The 27,445-nt window shown below is 41.1% G+C and overlaps 1 protein-coding gene and 1 pseudogene across 2 annotated transcripts in view; both read left to right on the top strand.

Moving 5' to 3' along the window:
* The window catches only part of TTC28 (tetratricopeptide repeat domain 28), a 695,665-nt gene that overhangs the window by 123,205 nt on the left and 545,015 nt on the right, over positions 1–27,445 (top strand). The gene's annotated exons all lie outside the window — the stretch shown is intronic.
* On the top strand, positions 12–26,910 carry LOC133752323 (E3 ubiquitin-protein ligase RNF170-like; annotated as a pseudogene).

Genomic DNA, 27,445 nt, shown 5'->3' with positions numbered 1-27,445 from the left:
CTAGGAGAGGAATGAGAGCAGAAGGCGGGGTCGTCACACAAGCGCCCACTGGAGCCCAGGGCCTCGCCTGTAAAGAGGTGAACAGAGATGGAGTCGTTACTCACACCCACTGTTGCCTGGACACAGTGTCCGTAGAGGCTAAAGGCCTTAAGTAGAAGTAGGAGTGGTGGCTAGAGTCCAGTGCTACGGCCTTCACGAGAGTAGTCAGGCAAGTATCCGACAGTAGACCACCACTTAAATAGCAGTCGCCGTGAGGAATTTTCGTTCCACGTCTTACCTCAAAATTTGGAAGGCCGATGTGTGGATGGAGATCGCAGAGTGTTCGGAGGCTTGGAAAGAGTTCCGGAGGTGTGCTTCACGACCGGCAGAAATCCAGGACCCCAGAGCACTGGAGGATGCTGGATTACCAATATAAGGCAATCCGAGTTACGGCACCAATGTTTATCTTAATGTTAGCCATCACAAAGCACACCAGACACCGGAGTAAGGGAAAGGGTTTATTGGGGAACACCCTACAGACCAGAGTGAAGGGGCGGTGAAGGAAAAAGAGAAGGAGACTGTAAGAGAGAGAGAGAGACAGAGAGGAGGGAGAAGAGAGACGAGAGGAGAAGAGAGGCCAAGAGAGCAGGGAGCAGAGCCAAGAGCTCTTTCTTTCTTTTTTTGACAGGCAGAGTTAGACAGTGAGAGGGAGAGACAGAGAGAAAGGTCTTCCTTTCCATTGCTTTACCCCCCAAATGGCCACTACGGCCGGCACGCTATGCTGATCCGAAGCCAGGAGCCAGGTGTTTCATGTGGGTGCAGGGCCCAAGCACTTGGGCCATCCTCCACTGCCTTCCCAGGCCACAGCAGAGAGCTGGCCTGGATGAGGAGTGACCGGGACAGAATCCAGCGCCCCAACCAGGACTAAAACCCAGGGTGCTGGCGCCGCAGGCGGAGGATTAGCCAAGTGAGCTGTGGCACTGGCCTAGCTTCCTTTATTTCTAGAGGCAAGGAGTGCAACTCTTTGAACAATATGCTTTGGAATTTACCTCCTATACTTTTAAAAAAAAAATCATTTATTTGAAAGAAAGATGGGGTGGGGGAGAGAGAGAGAGATGAGAAGAGAAGAGAAAGAGAAAGAGAAAGAGAAAGAGAAAGAGAAAGAGAAAGAGAAAGAGAAAGAGAAAGAGAAAGAGAAAGAGAAAGAGATCTTCCATCTGCTAGTTCACTCCCTAAATGGCTGCCGTGGCAGAGTTGGGCTGATCTGAAGCCAGGATCCAGGAACTTCTTCCTGGTCTCCCACATGGGTGCAAGGGCTCAAGGACTTGGGTCATCTTCTACTCCTTTCCCAGGTGCATCAGCAGGGAGCTGGATTGAAAGTAGAGCAGTGGGGACTCAATCTGGCACGCATATGGGATGCTGGTGTGCAGGCCATGGTTTTAACTCTCTGCAAAACAGCGCTGGCTTCCTCCCATATACCTTTTCTGTTATTCTTTCTTTGTGTTGTGGTAAAGTGTACCTAACATAAAATGTATCATCTGAGCCGTTTTTAATCGTGCAGTGGCATTGAGTTTATTCCCATTGTACAACCATGTCTATCTTAACTGTTAATTCCTTTTTTTTAAAGATTGATTTATTTATTTGAAAGTTACACAGAGGAGAGGCAGAGAAAGAGAGGGGAGGGGAGGGAGAGAGAGAGGGAGAGAGAGGTCTTCTATCCACTGGTTCACTCCCCAAATGGTTGCAATGGCACAGGCTGGGCCAGGTCTTGGAGCTTCATTTGGGTCTTCAGGTGAGTGAAGGGGTTAAGGCACTTGGGCCATTTTCTATTGCTTTCCCAGGTGTATTAGCAGAAATGCTGGATCAGAAGTGGAGCAGCTGGGACTTGAACCAGTGTCCATGCGGGATGCTGGCACTTAAGGTGGTGGCTTTACCCATTATGCCACACCACCAGCCCTCATGAACTTGCTTTTTATTTATTTATTTATCTATTTTTTAAAATAACTCCATTCTTGTAATAATGAACCCTTTTCTGTGGTCATGACATTAGTCTATTAATGAGATCAGCGCCACCATGACTAATTACCTCTTAACGACTGCTGCATTGGGAATTAGGTTTCCAATGTATGACCTTTGGGGGACTCATTCAAACCATTGTGCTAGTCTTTTTTTTTTTGACAGGCAGAGTGGACAGTGAGAGAGAGAGAGAGAACGGTCTTCCTATTTTCCATTGGTTCACCCTCCAATGGCCACTGATCGAAAGCCCGGAGCCAGGTGCTTCTCCTGGTCTCCCATGAAGGTGCAGGGCCCAAGCACTTGGGCCATCCTCCACTGCCTTCCCGGGCCATAGCAGAGAGCTGGACTGGAAGAGGAGCAACCGGGACAGAATCCGGTGCCTCAACCAGGACTAGGACCTGGTGTGCCGGTGCTGCAGGCGGAGGATTAGCCTATTGAGCCGCAGCGCCAGCCTATTGTGCTAGTCTTGTCTTGAACTGTTTTTGACTTCTCAGATGGAACTGATTTTTGTCTGTTAGGCATATTTCCAGTTATGAAACTTCTGGATCCTTGCTATGTATGGAGGCTATGAAGTGCCAGAAGTCTTGCCTTAAGCTCATTTATTTGTGACCTTTCCTTTCTAAGGCTCTTATTTCTCCTCCCACACCATTTTGTCACAGGACCATCTAACATGATGGCCTACACAGTGTTGCATGTGTGGAGCTAGACAACAAACCTTTATATTTTTGATTTTTCTCTTTACCCACTAGAGATAAAAAGGCTGGATGTTTCCTGATAATGTTTGGAATGTTCTTCATTTCACTGCGCTTTCTTTTTCAAGGTAATATTTTCCTACCCCTTCACTGGACTCTTAATAATGATGGATAGAGTAGAGGGAGAGACGTTTGCCATTCAGGAAAAATCCAAAAATATTATACCAATTATACTAATTAATCATCTCATTATATAACAGGAGAAGTTTTGTCATCTCCTTTTAAAATGCTTTCAGCACTTCTGTATTTTTCCGACTTTAGTAGTAAATATGCTTCTCCAAATTTGAATCACTCTTAGTGATGATTTGTGAAATGTAATCTCAAAACAAAATTTGAAATTAGTAAGCAGTTAGTAAAGAGCTATTTTTATGTCATTCCCAGAAGTTGGCTGGAATGTACAGATTCTATTAAAGCTGGTTTTCATTTGGGAATTTTTGGATTAGATCCAGTGCTTCCGAAGATGGATTATGTGTATATACATGTATCAAAGTGTGTGCTCAAGGAATTCCTTTAGGTAGTATTCTAGCACTTTAGAACTAACTACTCCTGGCATGCTATCAATATTGATATTCCTTCCAGGTATTATAAAGTATCTTCTTTGTCATAGCTTGAGGCAAACTTTGATAGAATAAATATATATGGAACATAGCCATGTATTGCACAGGTATATTGTTTCTCTTCCTAACTGCAGTGAGAAATAGTTGTTCTCTGCTGTGAATTGTTAAACTCGAATTCTGTACCTAATGAGAAAGGGCTTTGTTAAATATGAATATAGCAGGGGTCTTCACCTTTGGCAGAATTGTATTCCGCTTTGAACATCTGGTGAGGGCTATTGGTCATATCCCTTCCTGACTCTTTCCCCCAATATAGTACATAAGCACATTTGTTTCTACTTTAGTTCTTTTGCACTGGAATATATAAGTAAATATATAAGTATATAAGTAATATATAAGTAAAATGCTATTAACATGCCTTATAGATAGTCAGTTAATGTCAGTTAATGTCAGTTTACTATCTAGTGATTCTCAAGATTGGTAGCAGAGGTGAGAGGTCAGATGAAAGTGGAGAGAAAGATATCAGAGCGATCTGGGGTATTTTGACTTATACGTGTTCTTTCATTTTCTAATATACAGGTTAAGTAGGTATACCTAGATGTTCTAGACTCAGTGCTAGAGTGAGTCACAGTCTTCAATGCGGTATAAAGCTCTGTTCAGATGTTCCGAGTACTGGGGTGGAAAAGCTATGAAGCACAACTGTCACGGACAGAAGTATAATAACTATAAGGCATTATGTTAATGTAACTGTAATGTAAAAATTAATATAGTAGTGGTTATTCCTTAAAAAACTGAAGTGAAACAAAACTGAGCAAATAAAACAAAAGTCTCAAATGTCCACTAAAATTTCAGAGTACTCCTTGATATGACATTTGGTATGTTCTTTCACATTCATTTTATCTCAATCTTAGTTTTTTTTCTTTTAATATTTATTTATTTATTTGAAAGGTAGAGTTACAGACAGTGAGAGGGAGAGGCAGAGAGAAAGGTCTTCCTTCTGTTGGTTCACTCCCCAAATGGCTGCAACGGCTGGAGCTATGCTGATCCAGAGCCAGGAGCCAGGAGCTTCTTCCTGGTCTTCCATGTGGGTGCAGGGGCCCAAGCGCTTGGGCCATCTTCTAATGCTTTCCCAGGCCACAACAGAGAGCTGGTTTGGAAGAGGAGCAGCCAGGACTAGAACTGGCACCCATATAGGATGCCGGAACCGCAGATAGAGGATTAACCTACTGTGCCACTGTGCCTCAGTCTTAGGTGTTTAAAAAAATTATTTAAGCTTTTTAAAAATTTACTTATTTATTTTTATTTGAAAGGCAGATTACAGAGAAAGAGGGAAAGACTGGTGTGTGTGTGTATGTGTGTGCATATATATATATATATATATATATAGAGAGAGAGAGAGAGAGAGAGAGAGAGAGAATCTTCCGTTTGCTGGCTTACCTCCCTAAATGGCTGCAATGGTGAGGGCTGGGCCAGATTGAAGCCAGGAGCCAAAACTCCATCTTGGACTCCCATGTAGGGGGCAGGAGCCCAAGCAGCTGGGCCATCCTTCACTGCCCTCCCAGGCACATTAGCAGGGAACTGGACCAGAATGGAGCAGCCACCTCTCAAACTGGTGCCTGTATGGGATGCTGGTGTCACAGGTGTCAGTCTAATGCATTGTTCCACAATGCTAGCCCCTAAACATCTTTTACATGAAAAAAAATTGATATCACATAAAACTAATCATTTTGAAATGGACTGTTTAGGGAGATTTAGAACATTCACAATGTTGTTGAAACATTAACTTTCATCCCCAGTGTCACCATCCAAAGGAAATGCCTTATCCACTTAGCAGGTACTTCCCATCGCTTCTTCTCCCATTAGCCCCTGGCAGCTGTCAGTATGCCTTCTGTGGATTTACCAGCTCTGGATAGTTCAAACAAATACAGTTATACAATCTATAATCTGTGACCTTTATGTCTGCCTTATGTTACTTAGCATGATATGTTTGAGGTTCTTGTACATTGTAGTTGTACTTTATTCCTTTTTAATGCTGAGTAATATTCTTTGTAAGTATATATCGCAATTTGTCCATTCTTTTTTTTTTTAAGATTTTATTTATTTATTTGTGAGTCAGAGTTACACACAGAGAGAGGTCCTCCATCCATTGGTTCACTTCCCAGTTGGCTGCAACGGCCAGAGCTATGCCAATCTGAAGCCAGAAGGAGCCAGGAACTTCTTCCGGGTCTCCCACGTGGGTGCAGGGGCCCAAGGACTTGGGCCATCTTCTACTGCTTTCCCAGACCACAGTAGAGAGCTGAGTCAGAAGTGGAGCAGCTGGGACTCGAACTGGTGCCCATATGGGATGCTGGCACTGCAGGCAGTGGCTTTACCCGCTACGCCACAGCACCAGCCCCATCGCAATTTGTCCATTCTATCAATGGACATTTGGACTGTTTACACCTTTAGACTATTGTGAATAGTGAGTGCTGCCATGAACATATATGTATATGTATTTGAGAACCCGTTTTTACCTCTTTGAGGTAAAAATCTAGGTGTGAAATTGTTGGGTTATATAGTCATTCTATGTTTAACTTTCTTTTTTTTTTTCATAGTCCAGCAATCTAAGTCTGTGCCAGGCCAGCAGATCCTTTCTAATATTATTATTTTTTAAAAAATTTAAAAATATATTTGAAAGGTAAAGTTTTGAAGAGAGAGGGAAAGATACACACACACTCACACACTCACATACACAGATCTCTCTGCTGATTCGCTCCCCAAATGGCCATAATAGCAAGGGCTGGGCCAGTCTGAAGCCAGGAGCTTCTTTAGGTTTTTCACATGAGTGGCAGGAGCCCAAGTACTTGGTCCATCTTCTGCTTCTTTCTCAGGTGCATTAACAGGAAGCTGGATTGGAAGTGGAGCAGCAAGGATGTGAACTGGTGTCCATATGGGATGCTTCTGTCACAGGCAGTGGCTTAACCTGCTATACCACAATGCCAGCTGCTATGTTTAATGTTTTGAGAAACTGTTCAGTTGCTTTTGTTCAGCAGTTGCACCATTTTACATTCCTACCAGCAGTATACAATTTCAGTTTCCAACCTTACCAACACTTTATTTTCCTTTAAAAAACATTATTATTATGTCTATCCTAGTGTGTATAAACTAATACTTCATTGTGGTTTTGATTTGCATCTCCCTAATGACTAGTGATGTTAGATATAATTTCCTGTGCTTTTTGCCATTAGTATATCTTCTTTGGTTCAATATTTTTAAAAAAATATTTTAGAAACAGAGATAGACAGAGACAAAGAGAGAACTCCCATCCACTGCTTCACTCCCCAGATACCTTCAGCAGCCAGAATTGGGCCCAGGACTGGAGTCAAGAGCCAAGAACTCAATCCAGGTCTCCTTTTTGGGTGTTAGGGGTCCAATTAACTTGAGCTATCGTCTGCTGCTTTCAAGGGTCTGTATTGGCAGGAAGCTGGAATTGGAAGTTAGAACTGGGGGTCAAACTCAGGCATTTCAACATGGGATGCAAGCATCTTAACCACTATGTCTAAATACATACCCCCAACTTTCTATAAACAGTTGTTACAATGGATTAACATATATATGGTAGGAAAGCAAATAACTTTATCCATATTTGCCTTGCCAGGAATTACTTGGCTTATATCAAGGAATCAGAGACATTTCCAAGACTTTTGATTTAAATTCATGTTAGTTTTTCTGTCCTCAAGCCAAGAAGGTTATTTTGAGCAAGTTCACATCATCACTGATGCTGTTTTCACTAACAAAAACAAAAATATGACCAATATACATTTCCAGTTTAGAGCCATTAAGCAAAAAATATTTTCTTTTAAATTATTTCCGTAGGTTTTTATCTTTCTTTTCTTGAAAACATCTGAAAAAGCCTTTCTTTGATGAAGTACTTGGCTTTAATGTCAGAAGACTTCTTTTGGGCTTCTGGCAATTTTTTGCTGTAAGATTTGTGTGCTGGTTGTTTCCCTATTGTTTCTCTGCTCCACATTTGCCCTTTTGTATTCTTCTTTGTGATGCCGGGGATGGGACTTGGGAATACTACATTTCCTTTTTGTTAACTGATTCCTCTTTGAGTGAAAATGCTAGGACGCTGGAAGTTAGCAAGTAAGAGAATGGAGATGCTTATTCTTGTTTGTTTACTGTTTGCAGTGTCAACCCAGCACTGGTGTTTCACTCTGGCAGTGGCAATTGGTTTGAGTCTGTGTCTTCAGTATCTTGGAACCAACTTTATTTTGCTCTTTCAGAGATACCAGCACTAGTTAGTCTTCAAATCAGTGTCTCTCAAACTACAAGTCAGAAATGTAAAATAGCATATTTTGCTTAAAAACATCCACTTTCACAGTGCATCCATAAAGGATCAGTTGAAAGCATTCATCATAAACATAGATATGATGCAGTTGTTGCTCTAGATGGATCTTTGTGAAATCATTTTTTTTCATTGGCTTGGAAGAAGGTGGCTATATTTCTTACTGTGTTTTCTATGTATATGATTTTGCTTTCTACTATATATTTGACTCATTACTTACACTTATTAAAAGTACTGAAATACTATGTGCCTATTTAGTATTTTAAAGATGATCTAGGTATCTACTTCACCCTCTTGTGTGAATTTTAATGACGCAATTAGGCATTCCATAAATATTTGAACATCTCATGTGTGCCAAGTGTTGTGTTAGACACTAAAAGTATAGTGATGTCACTATCTTCAATGTCTGTGTGTTTTGATAGGGCAGACATACTGAGTAATTACAAAGCTAATATATCATGATAGAGAAAGACAGACTACTATAAGAGTGTATGGCAAGAAGATTAAACGTAGTTAATCTTATTGGATGATTCAGAGAAAACTTCTCAGAAGCAACTAAATGTTGCTGAAATAGATGAGAATTGGGGGCTAGCACTGTGGTGCAGTTGGATAAGCCATTGTCTGCAGTGTGGTCATCCCATATGGGCACTGGTTTGAGTCCTGGCTGCTCCACTTCTGATCCAGCTCTATGCTAATAGGCCTGGGAAATACTTGGGCCCCTGAACCCACATAGGGAGATCTGGAAGAATCTCCTGGCTTTAGATCAGCCCAGTTCTAGCTGTTGCAGCCATTTGGGGAGAGAACTAGTGGATAGAGGATCTCTCTCTCTCTCTCTCTTTCTGTGTCTCTCTCTCTGTAACTTAAAAAAAATGAGACTTAGAATTATATTGAATTTATTTAAAACTAAGATTAAAAATGATACTAAAAGATGAAACTTAGAGAATAAGAAGGCAGATGATAGGAGGCGAGGATACAGAGGAACATTCTAGGTTTAGCATTGAGAATGTGAAGAGAGTGGTTCTAGGTGAGGCAGAAATCATATCGCAGGGGTTTAATAACTCATATTAAATAGGACTTTATCTAAAAGTCAGTGGAAAACCATTGAGGGTTTTTTTCCAGAGGAATGACATTTTGTTTATTAAATACCTACAGCAGGGGCCGGTGCCGTGGCGCAGTAGGTTAATTCTCCGCCTGTGGCGCCAGCATTCATATGGGTGCCGGTTCTAGTCCCGGTTGCTTGTCTTCCAGTCCAGCTCTCTGCTGTGCCTGGGATAGCAGTAGAAGATGGCTCAAGTCCTTGGGCCCCTGCACCTGCACAAGAGACCAGGAAGAAGCACCTGGCTCCTGGCTTCAGATCGGCGCAGTTTCGGCTTCGGCTGTTGCAGCCATTTGGGGAGTGAACCAACGGGAGGAAGACCTTTCTCTCTCTCTCTCTCACTGTCTATAACTCTACCTGTCAAATAAATAAATAAAATCTTTAAAAAAAAATACCTGCAGCATGTCACGTGCTGCTGTAGGCACTGGAGATACAGAGTTGAATGTGGCAATGTTCCTGTCTCTTGGAATTTGCATTCTGATGCAGGAAGCAGAAAAGAAATAGTATCTTTTCAGGTAGTGGTAAGTGTTATGGGAGGAACAGAATAAAGTAAGAAGATTGAAATGAAGGGGGGATAGCAATTTCAGGTGGAGATGTTAGAGAAGTTCATTCTCAGGAGGTTGACTGAGGTTATGTTAAAGCAGAGTCCTGAAGGAAGTAAGAAAGTGAGTCATATGAAGATATGAGGAGTCTAAGGAAGAGAAAACAGTTGAAAGTACCTGGGTGGGAATTAGCTTCATATGTTGGAGGAGCTGCAAGATGTTTGTGAGAGATAAGAGAGGTAGGTGATGAGGTCAGAGAGGTGGGCAGGTCCAAAGTCCTAGGTTATAGGACCTTGTTAACAAGGATAAGAAGTTTTGGCTTGTTTTAAATATGGTTGGAAGCTTTTGGAAAATTTTGATCTGGGAACATTGTGATTAATGTTTTGAAAGTGTCATTCTGGTGGGGCAGGTGTTATGGTGCAGTGGTTCATATGCTTCTTGGGATACTCACATCCCATATCTGTGTGCTTAGGTTTGAGTCCTACTCTGCTAATGTGCACCCTGGGAAGTAGCAGATGATGGTTCAAGTTCTTTGGCCTCTGACACCACATGGTAGACCTACATTGCTTTTGGGGCTCCTGGTTTTGGCCTGATCCAACTCTGGCTATTGTGGACAGTTAGGGAGTGAACCAGTAGATGAAAGATTTCTGTCTCTCCTCTCTGGTCCCTACTCACTGCCTTTCAAATACAAATAAATACATAAATAAAAACCTGGAGAAAAAAAGGACAAGGTCACTCTAACTGCTGGTGGAAAAAAGTTATAAAGGGATGAGGCTGGGAGATCAGTTAGAAGGCTGTTGTCACAATCCAGAGAAGTAATGATGATGACTTGGACTAGGATGGTAGCTGTGAAGATAGTGGGAAAATAGTTGGATTCAGAATATATTTTCCAGCTAGAACCAATAGAATTTTCTAAGGGATTTGAACGTGTATTACAACAGAAAGAGAGAATTCAAGAATAACTGTTTGACCTGTGAAACTTGTTGAATGTTGATTCCAGTTCTGAGTTGGGAAGGATTAAAGGAGAAATACATAATTTTTGGAGGGGAATAACTCAAAGACAAGAGTTCTGTTTTACATGTTAAATTTGAGATTCCTCTTAGACATCCAAGTATAAAAGACAAGTGAATTTCTGGGTCCACGGGATAAGTTCAGTGCTTGAGCTATAAATTTAGGATTCACCAGTGCATAGAGGGTAGTTAAAGCCCATAACAGGACTTGTTTAGATTCTTAGAGAGTGTATATAGAGGAGAGAGCAGGCCTGAGGACTGAGCACTATGGCATTTCAGCATTCGGATCAGCGAAGGAGCATCAGAAGGAGCAGCCAGTGTGATAAAGGGACAAACCAGAGAACATGATATCTTCTGAGTTAAGTGAAAGGGGATATAACCCACTGTGTTAAGTACTAAGATATATCCGGGGCCGGTGCTGTGGCGCAGTGGGTTAAAGCCCTGGCCTGAAGCACCGGCATCCCATATGGGTGCCGGTTCTAGTCCCGGCTGCTCCACTTCCAATCCAGCTCTCTGCTATGGCCTGGGATAACAGTAAAAGATGGCCCAAGTCCTTGGGCCCCTACATCCACGTGGGAGACTGGGAAGAAGCTCCTGGCTTCGGATCAACACAGCTCCAGCCGTTGTGGCCATCTGGGGAGTGAACCAGTGGATGGAAGATCTCTCTCTCTCTGTCTCTCCTTTCTCTGTGTAACTCTGACTTTCAAATAAAATAAATCTTTAAAAAAATACTAAGATATATCCTGAACAAAAACTGCTTTGATCAGGTTGTGGATGATGGGCTACACAGAGGCAAGACTGTTGATGGGGAAATAGAAAGCTGTTGCTCTACCAGGGGAGAGATGGTAAATATTGCCTCAGACTGGGACAGAGGCAATAGGGATGAAGTGTAGTAGACAAATCCAGGAGGTAGAACTAACAGACTTGATAATTGGGTGTGGGTTGAATGTTATGTATTTCTATTTTTTAGAGACTGGACTTTAAAAATGAAAGTATTTAAACAAGCAAATATACAAAAAGCTAAAGTTACTATGCCTGTAATACCTTCAGGTACTTTGAAGGCTGAGACTTCTTATTCAAAATTATTCAAGTTGGCTAAGCCAAACTATTTAATGACTTTTAACTAACATTTTCGATTATGGCGTGCCAATTGATCATTGTAGAAAATATGTTTCTAAGCACATAGATAAGATAAAGATTCCTAAAGGTGAGCCAATTTTTTTAAACAAAAGATATTTATTTATTTGAAAGGAAGAGTGATGGGGAAAGGAGAGAGAGAGAGAGAGAGGGAAGGAGAGATCTTCTATCTAATGATTCACTCCTCAAATGTCTGCAACAGCCAGGATTGGGTCAGGCCAAAACCAGGAGCCAGGAACTCCATCCGGATCTCCCACATGAGTAGCAGCATCCCAAGTACTTGGGCTGTTATTTGCCGCCTCCCAGGTGCATTATCAGGGAGCTGTATCAGAGGTGGAGGTGGGACTTGATCAGGGGCCTTTCCATGTGGGAGGTGGGCTTCTGAAGTGGCAGCTCAACTTAATGCATTGTAATGCTCACTCCTATGTGAACCGTTTTTGAGCAGGCCCTCTACATGTCATTTCTTGTTGGAGAAATTAATCACTTGGACATAAAGAAACTGAAATTCTTCGAACATCTTGTTATTCAGACTTTGCAATATTTCTGACATGATGTAACCTCACTTAAATGAGGTGCTGTGTGATTCAAATACTCCAAAGTTTTTGGTTTCTTGGTGACAGTTTACATCTTACCATATAAAAAAACTCAGAATAGCATGTTACTTATAATAAATATGAAAATTAGTCCATGGTAGAATTATTTACCAGGTAAACGATGAATGTCTATGAAAAAGATTGGGGGCAGTGGTGGTGGTGTCAGTGTTGTGGGGCAGTGGGTTAAGCTACCACTTGCAATGCTGGCATCCTATAGCAGAGTGCTGGTTCAAGTCACTGCTGTTCCACTTCCAATCCAACTTCCTGTTAATGCCTGGGAAGGCAGCAGAAGATGGCCCAAGTGCTTGGGCCCCTGTCACCCATGTGGGGACCTGGATGGAGTTCCTGGATCCTGGCTTCAGCCTGGCCCAGCCCTGACCACTGGGGCCATTTGGGTAGTGAAGCAGCAGATGGAAAATCTTTTTCTCTGTTTCCCTCTCTGTTACTCTGCCTTGCAAAATAAATAAAAATAAATCTTAAAAAGAGAAAAGAAAAGGGCTTGGAATTTTCACTTATGGAGGAATCGTAGACAAATTATGTTAAAGAGACCTTTCACAATAAACCTTTGGCTAATGAATTGCTGGACTTGCAGAAATTAAGAAAAATCTTATAACATACCTCAAATGTGAAGAAAAAAAAAAAAGTAGTAGGGGTGGACATTTGGTCTAGCTGCTAACATACTGGTTAAGATGCTCCCATAGTGGAACACTGGACTTTGATCCCTGGCTCCAGCTCCTGACTCCCTCTTCCTGCTAGTGCCAATCTTGAGAGGCAACAGTGATGGCTCAAGTGATTGGGTTCCTGCCACACAAGTAGGAAACTTGGACTAAGTTCCTGGCTTCCAGCCTCAATCCATGCCAGCTTAGCTCTTTTAGGCATTTAGGGTGTGAACCAAGAGATGGTAGTGCTTTCTTTATCTATTGATGTCTCTCTACCTCTCTAAATAAATAAAAACCAAAACAGCAACAACAATATCCCAAATTAAAAAGTATAAATAAAAATAGAAACAGCAAAAAATAATAAATAATCTTACATACGTAAGATTACCTTGGAGGTAAATGCTCATATCAGTGTAGTGCTTGGGAGTCTGAAGCCTTCTGCCTATAACTCACATTAGTTTGTGAGGCATAGGAGCGAACTACCTGGAAAGTGGATCCTCTTGACCTGATTAAGCCTTCAGATGTTTATAGCCCTGTCTAACATTTTGACTGCAGCTTTGTAAAGTGTCTTGAGAAATACCAGCCAGCATAGCTGCTTCTGAATTGCTGACCCCATGGAAGCTGCAGAATAGTAAATGTTTATTGTTTTAAGTCACAATACTTTGGGAACAAGTTGTTATACAGTATTAGATGCCTGATGCATCAATGAATAACAAAGACCTAGAGAAAAATCTTAAAATTGACCAGAAAGAAAACATGGATTAATTTAAGAGGAATAACATTTAGCAAATAATAGACTTCTCAATAGGAAAAGTGAAAGCTAGAGGCCAATGGAATAGTATCTGCAATGTACAGGAGATTACCTGTTGACCTTGTATTTTATCATTTTGCTAAATGATCTTTTAAGGCGTCAGTGTTGTGATGTAGCTAGTACCCTTATTGGTGTCGTTTTGAGTCCCGGCTGCCCCACTTCCAATTCAGCTCCCCTTAATGTGCCTGGGAAAACAATGGAGATGGCCCAAGACCCTGGACCCCTTCACTCACATGGGAGACCTGGAATAAGCTTGTGGCTCCTGGCTTTAGCCTGATCTAGCCATTTCAGCCATTTGGGGAGTGAACCAGTGGATGGAAGATCTCTCTGTCTGTCTGTTTCTTTCTTTCTCCCTATGTATGCCTCTGCCTTTCAAATAAATAAATATAAATCTTTAAAAAATGATCTTTTAAGAATGAAGGAGAAATAAAGACATTTTTGGTTAAACAGAAACTGAGTTTACCACTAACTGACATTTCCTCAAGAGTGTGTTTTATGTGAAGAAAAATGGTCCTGAAAAAGCCCAGCGTATGTAATGTTTATGAACGAAGAAATTAGTAAATATCTAGGGAAATCTAAATGAGAATTATCTGTTTTAAATAGTAATGCCTAATTTGTGGGATTAAAACAGACATACTGGAATTGGTGTTGCGGCGTGGTGGGTAAAGCTGCCACTTTAAAAAAATTTTTTTAATTAATTAATTTTTTTTCACAGGCAGAGTTAGTGAGAAAGAGACAAAGATCTTCTTTTTTTCCGTTGGTTCACCCCCCCAAAATGGCTGCTATGGCTCAGGCTGAACTGATCCGAAGCCATGAGCCAGGTGCCTTCCTGGGCCACAGCAGAGAGCTGGACTGGAAGAGGAGCAACCAGGACAGAACTGGCGCCCCAACCGGGAGTAGAACCCGGAGTACCGGCACCACAGGCAGAGGATTAGCCTAGTGAGCCACGGCGCTGGCCAAAGCTGCCACTTTCAATGCTGATATCCCATATGGGCTCCTTTTTGTGTCATGGCTGCTCCACTTCCAGTCCAGCTCCCTGCTAATGATCTGGGAAAATCAGAAGATGGCCTAAGTATTTGGGCCCCTGCCACCCATGTGGGAGACCTGGATGGAGCTCCTGGCTCTTAGCATTGGCCTGACCCAATCCTGGCCATTTTGGTCATCTGGGGAGTAAACCATCAGATGGATGTCTGTCTGTCTCTCTATCTCTTTCTCTCTCTCTCCCACTCTCTCTCTGTAACTCTGCCTTTCAAATAAACAATTTTTTATTTGTTTATTTGAAGGGAAGAGAGGGAGAGAGAGAGAGAGTGATAAATCTTGCATCCACTGGTTCACTCCCCAAATGACCTCAGTGGCCAGGGTTAGACCAGACTGAAGCCAGGAGCAAGGAGCTTCATCTGGGTCTCCCACAAGGATGCAGGAGACCAAGGACTTGGACCATTTTCTGCTGCTTTCTCATGCATTAGCAAGGAGCTAGATCAGAAGTGGTACAGCTGGGACTGAAACCGGGGTCCATGTAGGATGCTGGTGCTGCAGGCAGTGACTTAACCTGCTATACTTCAATGCTGGTCCCCGTTTTTAAAGATAAACAAATCTTTAAAAAAAAACCACATAGCTAAAATACTGCAATGTTTTATGCAACTAATGTTTGTTGAGTGTCTGTTATATACTAGAAATTATTCTAGGCTGGGGGGTCAACAAACTTTCTGTAAAGGCCTTGACAGTAAATATTTGAGGCTTTGTGGGCCATGTGGTCTGTGTCACAACTGCTTAACTTTGCTGTAGCATTAAAACATCCACAGATAGTACATAAACAAATTAGCATGGCTGTATTCCAGTAAAGTTTTGTAAAACCAGACACTGGTCAAGATTTGACTCATGGGCTGTGGTTTGCTGACTACAACTTTAGGTATCAGTTATTGGTGGAGTTCAGCACATGTTCCCCCAAAATATTGTACTTGACATTTGAGAAAGCAGTAACAGCAGAAGGATCACTCTCATCTTCCCCCTATTCTTTTCCCCTGAAGCAGGTCATAAAACCTAGGAAGGATTTTTGATAGACTTCTGAAACAGATGGTAAGATCTCATGAGAGGAAAGTAGAATTCCTTACCTTTGAAGATGAAGAGGCATAGAAAGGAATCTGAATAAACAAGCATTGCTAAGTTTTCCCCAGTTTATTACCTTTAGATCGTATCCTTTGGTCCTTTTATGTTTCTCCACAACTGTCTACTCTTCGTCAAATCTGGAATAAAAACACACAGTTTACCTGTTTCTTTAGGTCTTCATTTCCTTATGAAGACTCTCATATCATGTAAGATATACACTGAATAAATTTGTATACTTTTCTGTTGTTAACTTACCTAGGATCAACGAGGAAAAGATATTTCCCTCAACTATAGTGTTCAGTAGTAAGAAAATAGATAAATGTCCTTGCTCTAATGCACCTTCCATTCTGGTGGTAAGTGCAATAGTGTGTAACTTGGCCAGCACCGTGGCTCAACAGGCTAATCTTCCGCCTTGCTGCGCCGGCACACCGGGTTCTAGTCCCGGTCGGGGCGCCGGATTCTGTCCCGGTTGCCCCTCTTCCAGACCAGCTCTCTGCTGTGGCCAGGGAGTGCAGTGGAGGATGGCCCAAGTCCTTGGGCCCTGCACCCGCATGGGAGACCAGGATAAGCACCTGGCTCCTGCCATCGGATCAATGTGGTGCGCTGGCCACAGTGTGCCAGCCGCGGCGGCCTTTGGAGGGTGAACCAATGGTAAAGGAAGACCTTTCTCTCTGTCTCTCTCTCTCTCACTGTCCACTCTGCCTATCCAAAAAAAAAAAAAAAAATAGTGTGTAACTTGAGGGAGGAGTTCTTATATTATTCAGAAGGAGAGTTGGCTAAAATATTAACATTAGATTTTTTTTTTATGTATGCATGGTAAGATTTCAAAGATAACAACTAACAACTAAATACTAGAAACAGTAGAAGGAAATATGGAATCAGGAAAACAAAAAATTTTTAACTTGTTAATAAGTGATTTTTAAAAAATTTACTTATTTTATTTGAAAGGCAGAGTTACAGAGAGGGAGAGGGGGAGATAGAGACTGAGAGATCTTCCATCTGCTGATTCACTCCTCAAATGGCCACAAGGGCCAGAGCTGGGCTTATCTGAAGTCAGGAGCGAGGAGTTTCTTCCGGGTCTCCTACATGTATGCAGGGGCCCAAGTACCTGGGTCGTCCTCTGCTGCTTTCCCAGGCCATTAGCAGGGAGCTGGATTGGAAGTAGAGCATCTGGGACTTGAATCAGTGCCCATATGGGATGCTGGCACTACAGGTGGAGGTTTAATCTACTACGCCACAGTGTCAGTCGCAGTAAGTAATTTTTAAAAGATTATTTATTTGAAAGGCAGAGTTACACAGAGAGGGAGAGACAGGGAAAGCGAGAGAGAGAGAGAGAGAGAGTTTCTGTCTGCTGGTTCACTCCTCAAATGGTGGCAATGACTGAGCCTAAGCTTGTGCAGGTCTGAAACCTTAAGCCTGGAACTCCTGGGTCTCCCATGGGGGTGGCAGATGTCCAAGCACTTGGGCCATAGTTTTCTGCTTTCCAAGGAGCACTAGCAGAGAGCTGGATCAGAAGTGGAGCAGCTGGGACGGAACCCACACTCATATGTGATGTCAGTGTTGTAGGCAGTAGCTTAGCCTACTGTGCCATAATACCAGGCCCTCAACAAATAATATTTTAATCTGGAATAGGTTTAATTGGATGTTCTACCAAGTGCTGTTTCTATTCTAAATATAAATTCAGTTGTGGATGGAAATTAACATTTAAAGGGGATAACATTGACTTTTCCAGAATAATTTGAGTTTCATCTAGAAAATGAAAAATAAAGGTTATTTTTGTGTTTTTTTCACAGTAAAAATGCTATGAAGACTAGAATATAATAAGCAGATTAATTAGAGGCCTAAAATTCATTGTACACATTCTAAAATATCAAATATTACATTGGCTATACAACCATGGGGAGTATTTCTAAAACCAGAATCTGGAAGTGGAAAAAAATATATTACTATATTTCAAACACTAAATATAGGTAAATTTAATTAGTCAACATATGCTTATTAAATATATATTTGTATATAAAATTATTATTTAATATATTAATAGTTAATTACTAAATATATAGTGACTACATCTCTTAAATCTACTTTGACATATTAAATACCTCTATTTAGTGCTTGAAATATAGTTAATACCGGGTATCTTCTAGAAAAGTCTCTGTAAAATATTTTACAGTTTGTCTTTCACAGATATAGAAATAGTCCAGGAAAGTTAAGTGATTTCACAAGTCACATAAATAGTGGCAATTTAGGATTTTGAGCCTAGTTCTTCCCTTTTTAACTCCAGCACTTTGTAGGAGAAAGAACTAATCTTTTGTGTAATTGAATCACTAAACAGGCTGTGATACTGCAAATATTCTATTTTTAAGGATTAGTTGAGTTAATCACCTGTTTTTTAAACTGTAATTTTCTAAGATTATTGCAGCAGGTTTTAACAGTGGTTAAAGGCAAGTTGTGAGATGTGAGCTAGGTGAATGAATGGCTTTACTATTTTCCCTCTTCTTTGTTAGCATAGATGTCCACATCTTGCCACATATCATCAGCAGCTCAGGTAGCCATGGTGATAAGTAGCAAGAATAAATGTAGAACATCCAAACTAATTTTTTTTTTTTTTTGGACAGGCAGAGTTAGTGAGAGAGAGAGAGAGAGAGACAGACAGACAGAGAGAAGGGTCTTCCTTTTTTCCATTGGTTCACCCCTCAATTGGCCACTACTGCTGGTGTGATGTGGTTGATGTGCTGTGCCAATTTGAAGCCAGGAGCCAGGCACTTCCTCCTGGTCTCCCATGCAGGTACAGGGCCCAAGCACTTGGGCCATCCTCCACTGCCCTCCCGGGCCACAGCAGAGAGCTGGACTGGAAGAGGAACAACTGGGACAGAACCAGTGCCCCAACCAGGACTAGAACCCAGGGTGCCGGCGCCGCAGGGGGAGGATTAGCCAAGTGAGCTGTGGCGCCCGCCCCAAACTGTTTTAAGTGATGACTACTAAAAGTACCCAGCTCATTCACTGAAATAATTCTGTTGTGACTTTTTGATAGCTTTTTATTTTTGTTTTTCAATGCTGGGGGGAATAGGAAGAAGTCAGGACTTACCAAGTGTTGTTGCAGTACAAGTCTATTAGACCTTTGCCTTGATGTCATTATACTATACAATAGAATTTATGGAACATGGTATTTTAAAATATTTTGTTCTTCTATATTTATTTGAAAGAAGAATTACAGAGAAAGAGAGGGAGAGACAGAGATCTTTCATCTGCAAGTTCACTCCCCAAATGATCTCAATGGCAATGGGTGAGCCAGGCTGAAGCCAGGAGCTAGGAGCTTCTTTCAGGTCTTCCATGTGGGTGGAGAGGTCCAAGCACTTGAGGCATCTTCTGTTGCTTTCCCAGGTGCATTAACAGGGAGCTGCATCAGAAGTGGAGCAGCTGGGACATGAAGCCAGCATTGTGGCCTAGCAGATAAATCTGCCTCCTGAGACTTTGGCATCCCATGTGGGTACTGGTTCAAGTCGTGGCTGCTCCACTTCCAATCCAACTTCCGCTAATGGCCTCAGAAAGCAGTGAATGATGACCCAAGTGCTTGGGCCCTTGCCACCCACATAGCAGACCTGGATGAAGCTGGTTTCGCCCTAGCCCAGCACTGCAATAATGTAGATAAACTTTACTGACACACTTTCAAGAAGAAATGAGATTTTATGCTGCTTTAGATTATATTTCAAAGTGAATTGTAGTCACATTTATGATATTGAGGCTCTTTGTCCCTAAGAAATTATTTAAAATAATTTACTATCTAATTCTGCAAAATGTCAATAATATCATTTACTTCTTTTTTCAGACATGTAGTAAGGATTAACTGTTTGAAAATAGAAATATGTTTTCTGTTAAATTGTATCACATCTTTAGAAAACACCTTTTTGGCTGCTGTGGGCATTTGTGGAGTGAGCCAGCAGATAGAAGATCTTTCTGTCTCTCTCTCTAACCCTGCCTTTCAATTAATTAATTAATTAATTAATTAAAAGCTTAAAGAAATAAAAAGAAAACACTTTTTCACTGAGCAATTATAGAGAAGGCATCAGTGATCTATTCATTGCACTAAATTTTTGGGGGAATTAAAATGTAGATCTTATTTGTGAAGAATAGAAAAGCTATGAATTGTTAAATATGGAAGTATGGAGCTTTGGGATATGGAATAATCACTTACAGTTGTGTTTTGCAAAATCTGTGATCTCCAGTGTTTAGATTGAGAAAAGTGCTGAAGACCACACTTTCCATAGTTGTCTCTTTCAATTAGCCAATAAAGCACATTTTTTTCATTTTAAAATATCCTTTTGGTAATGAGCATATAATTGCAAAGCTCTTCTTTTTATTTTTTTAAAAAGATTTATTTATTTATTTGGAAGTCAGAGTTACAGAGCAGGAGAGACAGAGAGAGATCGATCTTCTATCCACTGATTCGAGACAGAGATGGATCTTCCATCCACTGATTCAGTTATCAGATGGCTTCAATAGCCAGTGCTATGCTAGGCCAAAGCCAGCTTCATCCAGGTCTGCTATGTGGGTGGCAAGGGCCTAAGCACTTGGGCCATCATTCACTGCTTTCTGAGGCCATTAGCAAGGAGCTGGATAGGAAATGGAGCAGCTGGGAGTTGAACTGGTGCCCATATGGGATGCCCAAGTCTTGGGAAGCAGCTTTATCTGCTCTGCCACAATGTTGGCCCTGAATTTTTATATTTAGAAAATTATTTACCTGCAATGGCCAGGCTAAATTCAGAAGTCTAGAACCCAATCCAGACCTCCTACATTGGTTACAGTGATCCAACTACTTTTAGTCATCATCTGTTGCCTCCTAGGGTGAACATTAGTAAGAAGTTAGAATTGAGAAACCTGGACTTGAACTCAAAGACTTTAATATGGAATGCAGACATCCCAAATGGTTTCTTAAGTGTCCTAAAACCCTCCCCAAGTTACATATTTTTAAATTTAAAGATGTAATTTTATTTTATTTATTTGAAAGTCAGAGAGACATAGGTTTCCCATCCATCTACTGGTTCACTGCCCAAATGTCTACAACAGGATTAGACCAAGTCTCTCGTGTAGGTAACAGTGACCCAACTATTTGAGGCATCACTTGCTGTCTCCCAGAACATATATTAGCAGGAATCTGCAACTGGGAGCAGAGGAAGGACTTGAGCCCAGTCACTCTGATATGGACATTCTACATAGCATTTTAGCTACTCTGCAAAATACTGCCCCTTAATGATGTTCTTGTTCAATTATTTGGCAAATATTTGATTAGTCATTGTGTTTAACATTGTACCAGCTACTGTAATGAGTACAAAAGAGTTAAGGTAGACTGAAGAACAAAAAGAATAGAGACTTTTTGTTTTTAAGACTTATTTATTTAATTGAAAAGCATAGTTACAGAGAGAGAGGCAGGGGAGACAGAGAGAGAGAGAGAGAGAGAGAGAGAGATCTATCATCTGCTGGTTCACTCCCCAAATGGCCACAATGGCTGGGGCTAGGCCAGGCTGAAGCCAGGAGACATGAGCTGCTTCTAGGACTCTCATGTGTGTGGCAGAGGCCCAAGCACTTGGGCCATCTTCTACTTTCCCAGGTGCATTAGTAGGGAGATGAATCAGAAGTGGAACATCCAGGACTCAAACAGGCGTCCGTTTGGTATGCCAATGTTGCAGGTGGCTGCATAACCTACTATGCCACAACATCAGCCCAGAATAAGTCCTTTGAGATAGGACTGTTTATTTATATTTTTATATTCTTGGCACCTAGCACCAGGCTTGGCAACTACAGACATTAACTGAAGTTAGTTGAATAAATAGATGAATGAGAAGGACCAAGTGGTTGCCCTCGAGAAACTTAGATCTCTAAGATGTAATAAAGTGACTGTACAGCAAATAAGATTTAACAGCATATAATAAATACGTGCTAAATAATTAGAATTTAGAGGTATTAGTCTTTGGAAGAAACATTAAAATAGTTTTCAAGCATGGCAAATGGAGGTGTTGTTGTTGGTTTTTTTTTTTTTTTTTTTTTTTTTTAGATTATTTATTTGGAAGGCAGAGTTGTAGAGGGAATGAACACATGTGAGAGGATACTTTATCTGCTGGTCCATGCCACAAATGTCCCAGCAGCCAAATGTTCTGGGCCAGGCAGCAGCCAGGAGCCAGGAATTCCGTCCTGGTCTCCCAAAGGTGGCAAGAACCCAAGTTCTTGGCCTATTCTTCCATACTTTTCCAGGTGCATTAGCATGAAGCTGGATTGGAAGTGGAACAGCTGGGACTGGAGCCTGGAACTCCGATGTGGGATGCTGGCTCATTAGCTGTCAGTTAACCTGTTGTACCACAACTCCCATCCTGGGAGTGTTATTATCAGAACTTCTACTTGAGGTCAAGTGAAGTCTTCTTGAAGAAAGTGGAACTTGAATACACCCTAAAGGATTGGCAGGATTTAGATATGCATATAGGAGGCATTGTAGGTAAGGAAAACATCATGACTGACATGGGGATGAGAAAACATGTTTGTGAACCAGTGGAAAAACATTCAAATGTAACAAAGCTGGGTTGGTAGGTGGGGTTCAAGCAGAAGAGTTTAGATTCCTAAATGGCATTTTTTGCCATTCACCATCCAAACTGATTTGAATGCTTCCAGCCATATCCATCTGCCAGAAGCCTGCCTTGGCACACTGCCTCTCAGCTGTTGGCTCAGATGGTTTGACAGATGTCCAGGTGGTGAGAAAAGGTGCTGTTGATGTCAGTAAAGCTGCCCTCTGTGAAAGCTGGCAGACCAGCATGACTTGGAGCTTTATAAATGATGCTTTGTAGTGATGTCAAATAAAAAAATATAACTTAAATGGTGTAGGCGAGGCTGGGCTTGCCTCATTATCAGAGGTTACCATTGTGGTCTGATACTAGGCTGGAAGGTCTCCTGCTACTTCCTCAACACCTGAGATGCCATAGCTATTGATTATTTCTTTGCCCACTGTTAAAATAGGTGTCTTTAGAGAAGAGTCCATCCTTAGCTTACCATGAATACATTTTCAGTCTTTCCCTAAGATCAGCGTTTAACACAGGGGTAGATATAGGAAGGGTATAAGATCAATGAATGCTGAAGTAGGAAAAGGAGAGGCAGCACCACGGGGTGAGTAACAAAGGGCAGAGAAGAGGTTTGACAAGCCAGTGACAAATTTTATCTGCGTTACATTTTGCTCAAAGCTTCACCTGGAAATAATTACGGGTTGGCTTTATAGTATTATGGGTACTTTTAGGCTATTAGAATTGAATTTAGTGATTGGATAGAAATGTACATGTGGACTAGCAGTCAGAATAATTGAATTCTTGTTCTGTCCTTGCCTTTTAGATATATGATTTTTGATAAAATTGTTCATTTTCCTTATTGAGGAAATCAGATTAAGATGACCAGATGAGATAATCTTGAGATTTTATCTAGTTCTAAGATTTTGTAAATTTCTGTGGGCAACGAAACAACATAGCTAGAAATTTATGGGTATATGTAATAAGACATTTGATAATTATAATTGTATAAAATATTTAATTGAGGAATACTTTTTTGTAACAGAATGAAACTAACAGTTGTTCATAGAGTATATATTTTCTATTTTACAAGCCAGAAAATGGTATCTTTCTGTTGTGCTTCTCAGTTCCTTATTAGCTTTATTGTATTTATATATTTCAAAGTACCTAACTCCTCTATTCTGTGGTTCAGATCCCTTTTCAAAAGAAGAGCTCTATGGTTTCTTTGTTCATTTTAGTTAAACACTTGAAAAGTCAATTTAATTTTATTGGTCATTATGTTTACAAATCATACAATTTGGGGCTGGCATTGTGGTGTAGTGGGTTAAGCCATTGCCTGTGATGCCTGCATCCTATATGGGCACTGGTTTGTGTCTTGGCTGCTCAACTTCCAATCCAGCTCCCTGCTAATGGCCTGGGAAAAGCAGCGGTACATGGCCTACCTGTTTGGGCCCCTGATACCTATATGGGAGACTTAGATGAAGCTCCTGGCTTTGGCTTGGCCCAACCCTGGCCATTGAGGCCATCTGAGGAGTGAACCAGTAAGGGAGAGTGTCATTCTCTCTGTGTCTTTCCCTTTCTGTAACTCTTTCAAATAAATAAATACATCTTTAAAAAATTTTTAAGTTGATTTGTTACAAAGATCTGTCACTTCATTTTAAAAAATTATATAATTTGTATGAGTTATCCAGGGGTAAGCATTGTAATCGATTTGAGCTCCTCAGTAATTTTTTTCCTGAGTGATTTTTATTGATCAAGTAGAAGTAAACTGTAAGTAATTGAACAGTGAGATGGAGTAACATTTTTTTTAAAAAATTATTTATTTATTTGAAAGGGAGAATGACAGAGAGGAGAGACAGAGAGAGATTAAGAGATTTTCCATATACTGTTTCAAACCCCAAATGGATACAAAGGCCAGGGTTGGGCCAGGCCGAAACCAAGAGCCCAGAACTCCATCCAGGTCTGCCACATGGGTGACAGGGGTCCAAGTGCTTGCACCATCTTCTACTGCTTCTCAAGGTGTGTGAATAGAGAGCTGCATGGGAAGTGGAGTAGCTGGGATTCACACTGGGGCTCATGTATGGGATATCTGCATTGCATGTGGCAGCTTGACTTGCTGTGCCACAATGCTGCCCTATAGTAAAGATTTTTTATTTTTATTTTATTTTTTTTAAATTTTTGACAGGCAGAGTGGACAGTAGAGGGAGACAGAGAGAAAGGTCTTCCTTTTGCTGTTGGTTCACCCTCCAATGGCCGCCGCGGTAGGTGCGCTGAGGCCGTCGCACCGCGCTGATCCGATGGCAGGAGCCAGGTGCTTCTCCTGGTCTCCCATGGGGTGCAGGGCCCAAGGACTTGGGCCATCCTCCACTGCACTCCCTGGCCACAGCAGAGAGCTGGCCTGGAAGAGGAGCAACCGGGACAGAATCCGGCGCCCCGACCGGGACTAGAACCCGGTGTGCCGGCGCCGCAAGGCGGAGGATTAGCCTACTGAGCCGCGGCGCCGGCTTTATAGTAAAGATTTGATACTAACTATATCTTCATCAGTTACCTACTTGAAAGGTCTGATTTGGTAGAACCTCAGGAATATACTCAGAAATGCTGGTACATGGTAGAATGGTTCTGGGATGCTCAGTCTGGTTTTAGATGCCTCTAGGGAGAGCCCTAGGAAAAGATATTTTGGTTGAGAGATGACAATAAGGGTATATGGCCAAATTTATTAATTTCTATGCTGGACTTGGTCTCTGCCTTGCTCCAGATTGGACTTCAGTCCTCATATTTACTTTGGGGATTACTTTGTCTTTCTAAGATGATCTGGGTTAGGCTCTCTCCTTAGGGTGATCAAAAATTGTAGTCTCTTAACTCTTTAAGTTAGTGTAAGGAACATGGGGTGCTAATGTAGGGGAAGGAAATAAAATGTCACTAGATAGAGCTTTTGTCCTTTTTATATAATACTTGTGAAGTCATTTTAAAAACCTATAATACATGACAATTATGTGACATAGAAGAATTCCAAAAACAATACTCAGTATTGAGTGATGAGAAATAGATACAGATTAGAGACCAACAGTCTTCACCTAAGAGGAGTCTTCAGACAGTTCATGGGAAATGTATTTGTAAAAAAAAAATTATTCATAGATTTCAAAAATTTTTTTCACCAAAATAAACTTATCTTTGAATTCCACTTTCCATGAACTTTTTCAAGTACCCTCATATAATATTCCTGATGGAGTGATTACAGTGGTAAGAAACTATGATTAAAGTGTCTTTCCTTAAACTTATTTAATCTTTAGCCAGTGTTTAACTGTTGGTTCTAATTTTGCATAGTTTAATTTTTTGGATACATGTCTCTAGAATTATTTTATGATACTTTCCTTTAACATGCCTCAGCACTAAAATGTCTTTAAGAAGATTGAATTATATTATAAGAGTCTGACTATGGAAGGAATGCAACCATATTACAGTGAGTACATTTTTCATAACTATAGCCCATGAATGTTAAATAAAAATGACAGCTTCTTGGATTTGCTTGTAGTGTAAGGTTGGGACTCAGATTCATAGACTGGGGGAGGAATGACAACACACAGGACTCTTTGTGTGAGAGGCAGAGAATATTTCACATACTTTATGAAGGAGAGATGAGAATCTTCAGTGTAGTTTTGCATCATTTATTAATGATAGCACTATTTTGTGAAAATGGATCATGTATAGGCTTGTACTATTCACCCTCATTCGTTCATCTGGAGTATAGGAAGATGATTGGTGATTAGATGAATCTTTGCCCGAGTTTGTGTAGGGGGACGTATATTTGGCAAACCTTCTCACTGGACAGCACAGCCATAGAAGGTTGTAGCATATATGCCCATGTTCCATATGTGTGAGAGAGTGATGTGAAAGGGTCTCTTAAAAATCATTTTATTGCTCTTTGTGGTGAAGGAGTCTCTGGACCCAAGATTTCACCTTCCTTCAGGAACCCCAGGGCTCAGCCCCAGAATCACCCTGCTCCTGTCAGGAGTCACTGGGAGATGGTGGAGGTGGGCGTGGTGGGTATCTCAGAAGTCCTAGACCTGGAATAACCAAATATCAGGGTGAAGTTCAAAGTTTGAATCTGGAAGATGATTCAATTATAGAAGGAGTAAGCGACCAAGTGCTTGTAGCAGTTGTAGTTAGTTTCATTTTGATTGCTACCCTGGTATATGCACTTTTCAGAAGTGTACATCAGAACAGTTACCCAGAAAGCCAAGAGCTAGTAAGGGTGCTTCGAGAACAATTTCAAGCAGGACAGGATGCGCCTGTCGCTTCTCGACAGCAATCCTACACTGGCTGCAGTCTGTTTACAGCAAGCCTGTTTCCCTGTTGAGACAAGCTATGGGCATCTTTGTGCGGTGGCCTTGCTCCTACCAGTCTTTGGTGGAGATGCTCAGTCTCAGGATGTTGTAGGATTGTGTTAAGACATTAATGATTGTAACTGGAGATTCTCAGGGCAGCCCAGATCTAATATGGAGAGAATTAGGGATCTTCCCACTTTGCTGAGGCGTGCATTCAAGGAAATGTTTTCAATTGAGGGCCTTTTCTGGATGTTCCACATTAGGATAAATACTTTATTTAATGGGAGCTTTTTTCTATTTCTTATCACCTCTAGATTTTGTACCTAAAGACTTGTTTGGAATTCTAGGCTTTCTAGATGATTTCTTTGTCATCTTTTTTTTTGCTTATTTACATATCTACTATGTGTCAAGAAGTGATAACCCAAAGGTTAACCAGATTGAAAAAAAATGAGTTCACTTGAGCATCTAAGCTAATGTATAAAATCAGACAAAATGACCGACGGCAGTATAAAGCATTTGAATATTATCTTACAAGCTTAAAACCATTGTATGACATACATTTAACTGTCATTTGACAAATGCCTAGTAATATATAATTGGAATTTTTTACATGTTGCAGGTTTGAATGTTGAAGTTGGAATTATAATAATATACAGTTGTACCTTGGATCTGTGTTGTCTATAAAGTCTCTGGGAAAAAAATGGAATATGGCCCAAAATATTTTTTTAAGATTCATTTATATTTTTGAAAGTCAAAACTATAGAGAGGAGAGAGAGAGAGAGAGAGAGAGAGAGAGAGAGAGAGAGACAGAGAGAGATCTTCTATCTGCTGGTTCACTCTCCAGATGGTTGCAATGGCCAGTGTTGGGCCAGGCTAAAGCCAGGAACTTCTTCCAGGTCTCCTACATGGATGACAGGGGCCCAAACAGTTGTGCTATATTCTGTTGCTTTCCCCAAGCCATTAGCAGCTAGATCAGAAGTGGAGCATGGGACTAAC

This window comes from Lepus europaeus, chromosome 23 (genome assembly GCF_033115175.1).
Source record: "Lepus europaeus isolate LE1 chromosome 23, mLepTim1.pri, whole genome shotgun sequence".
NCBI classification, from domain to species: Eukaryota; Metazoa; Chordata; class Mammalia; order Lagomorpha; family Leporidae; genus Lepus; species Lepus europaeus.
Note: the sequence above shows the minus strand (reverse complement) of the source record. Positions and strands in the feature narration are given on the sequence as shown.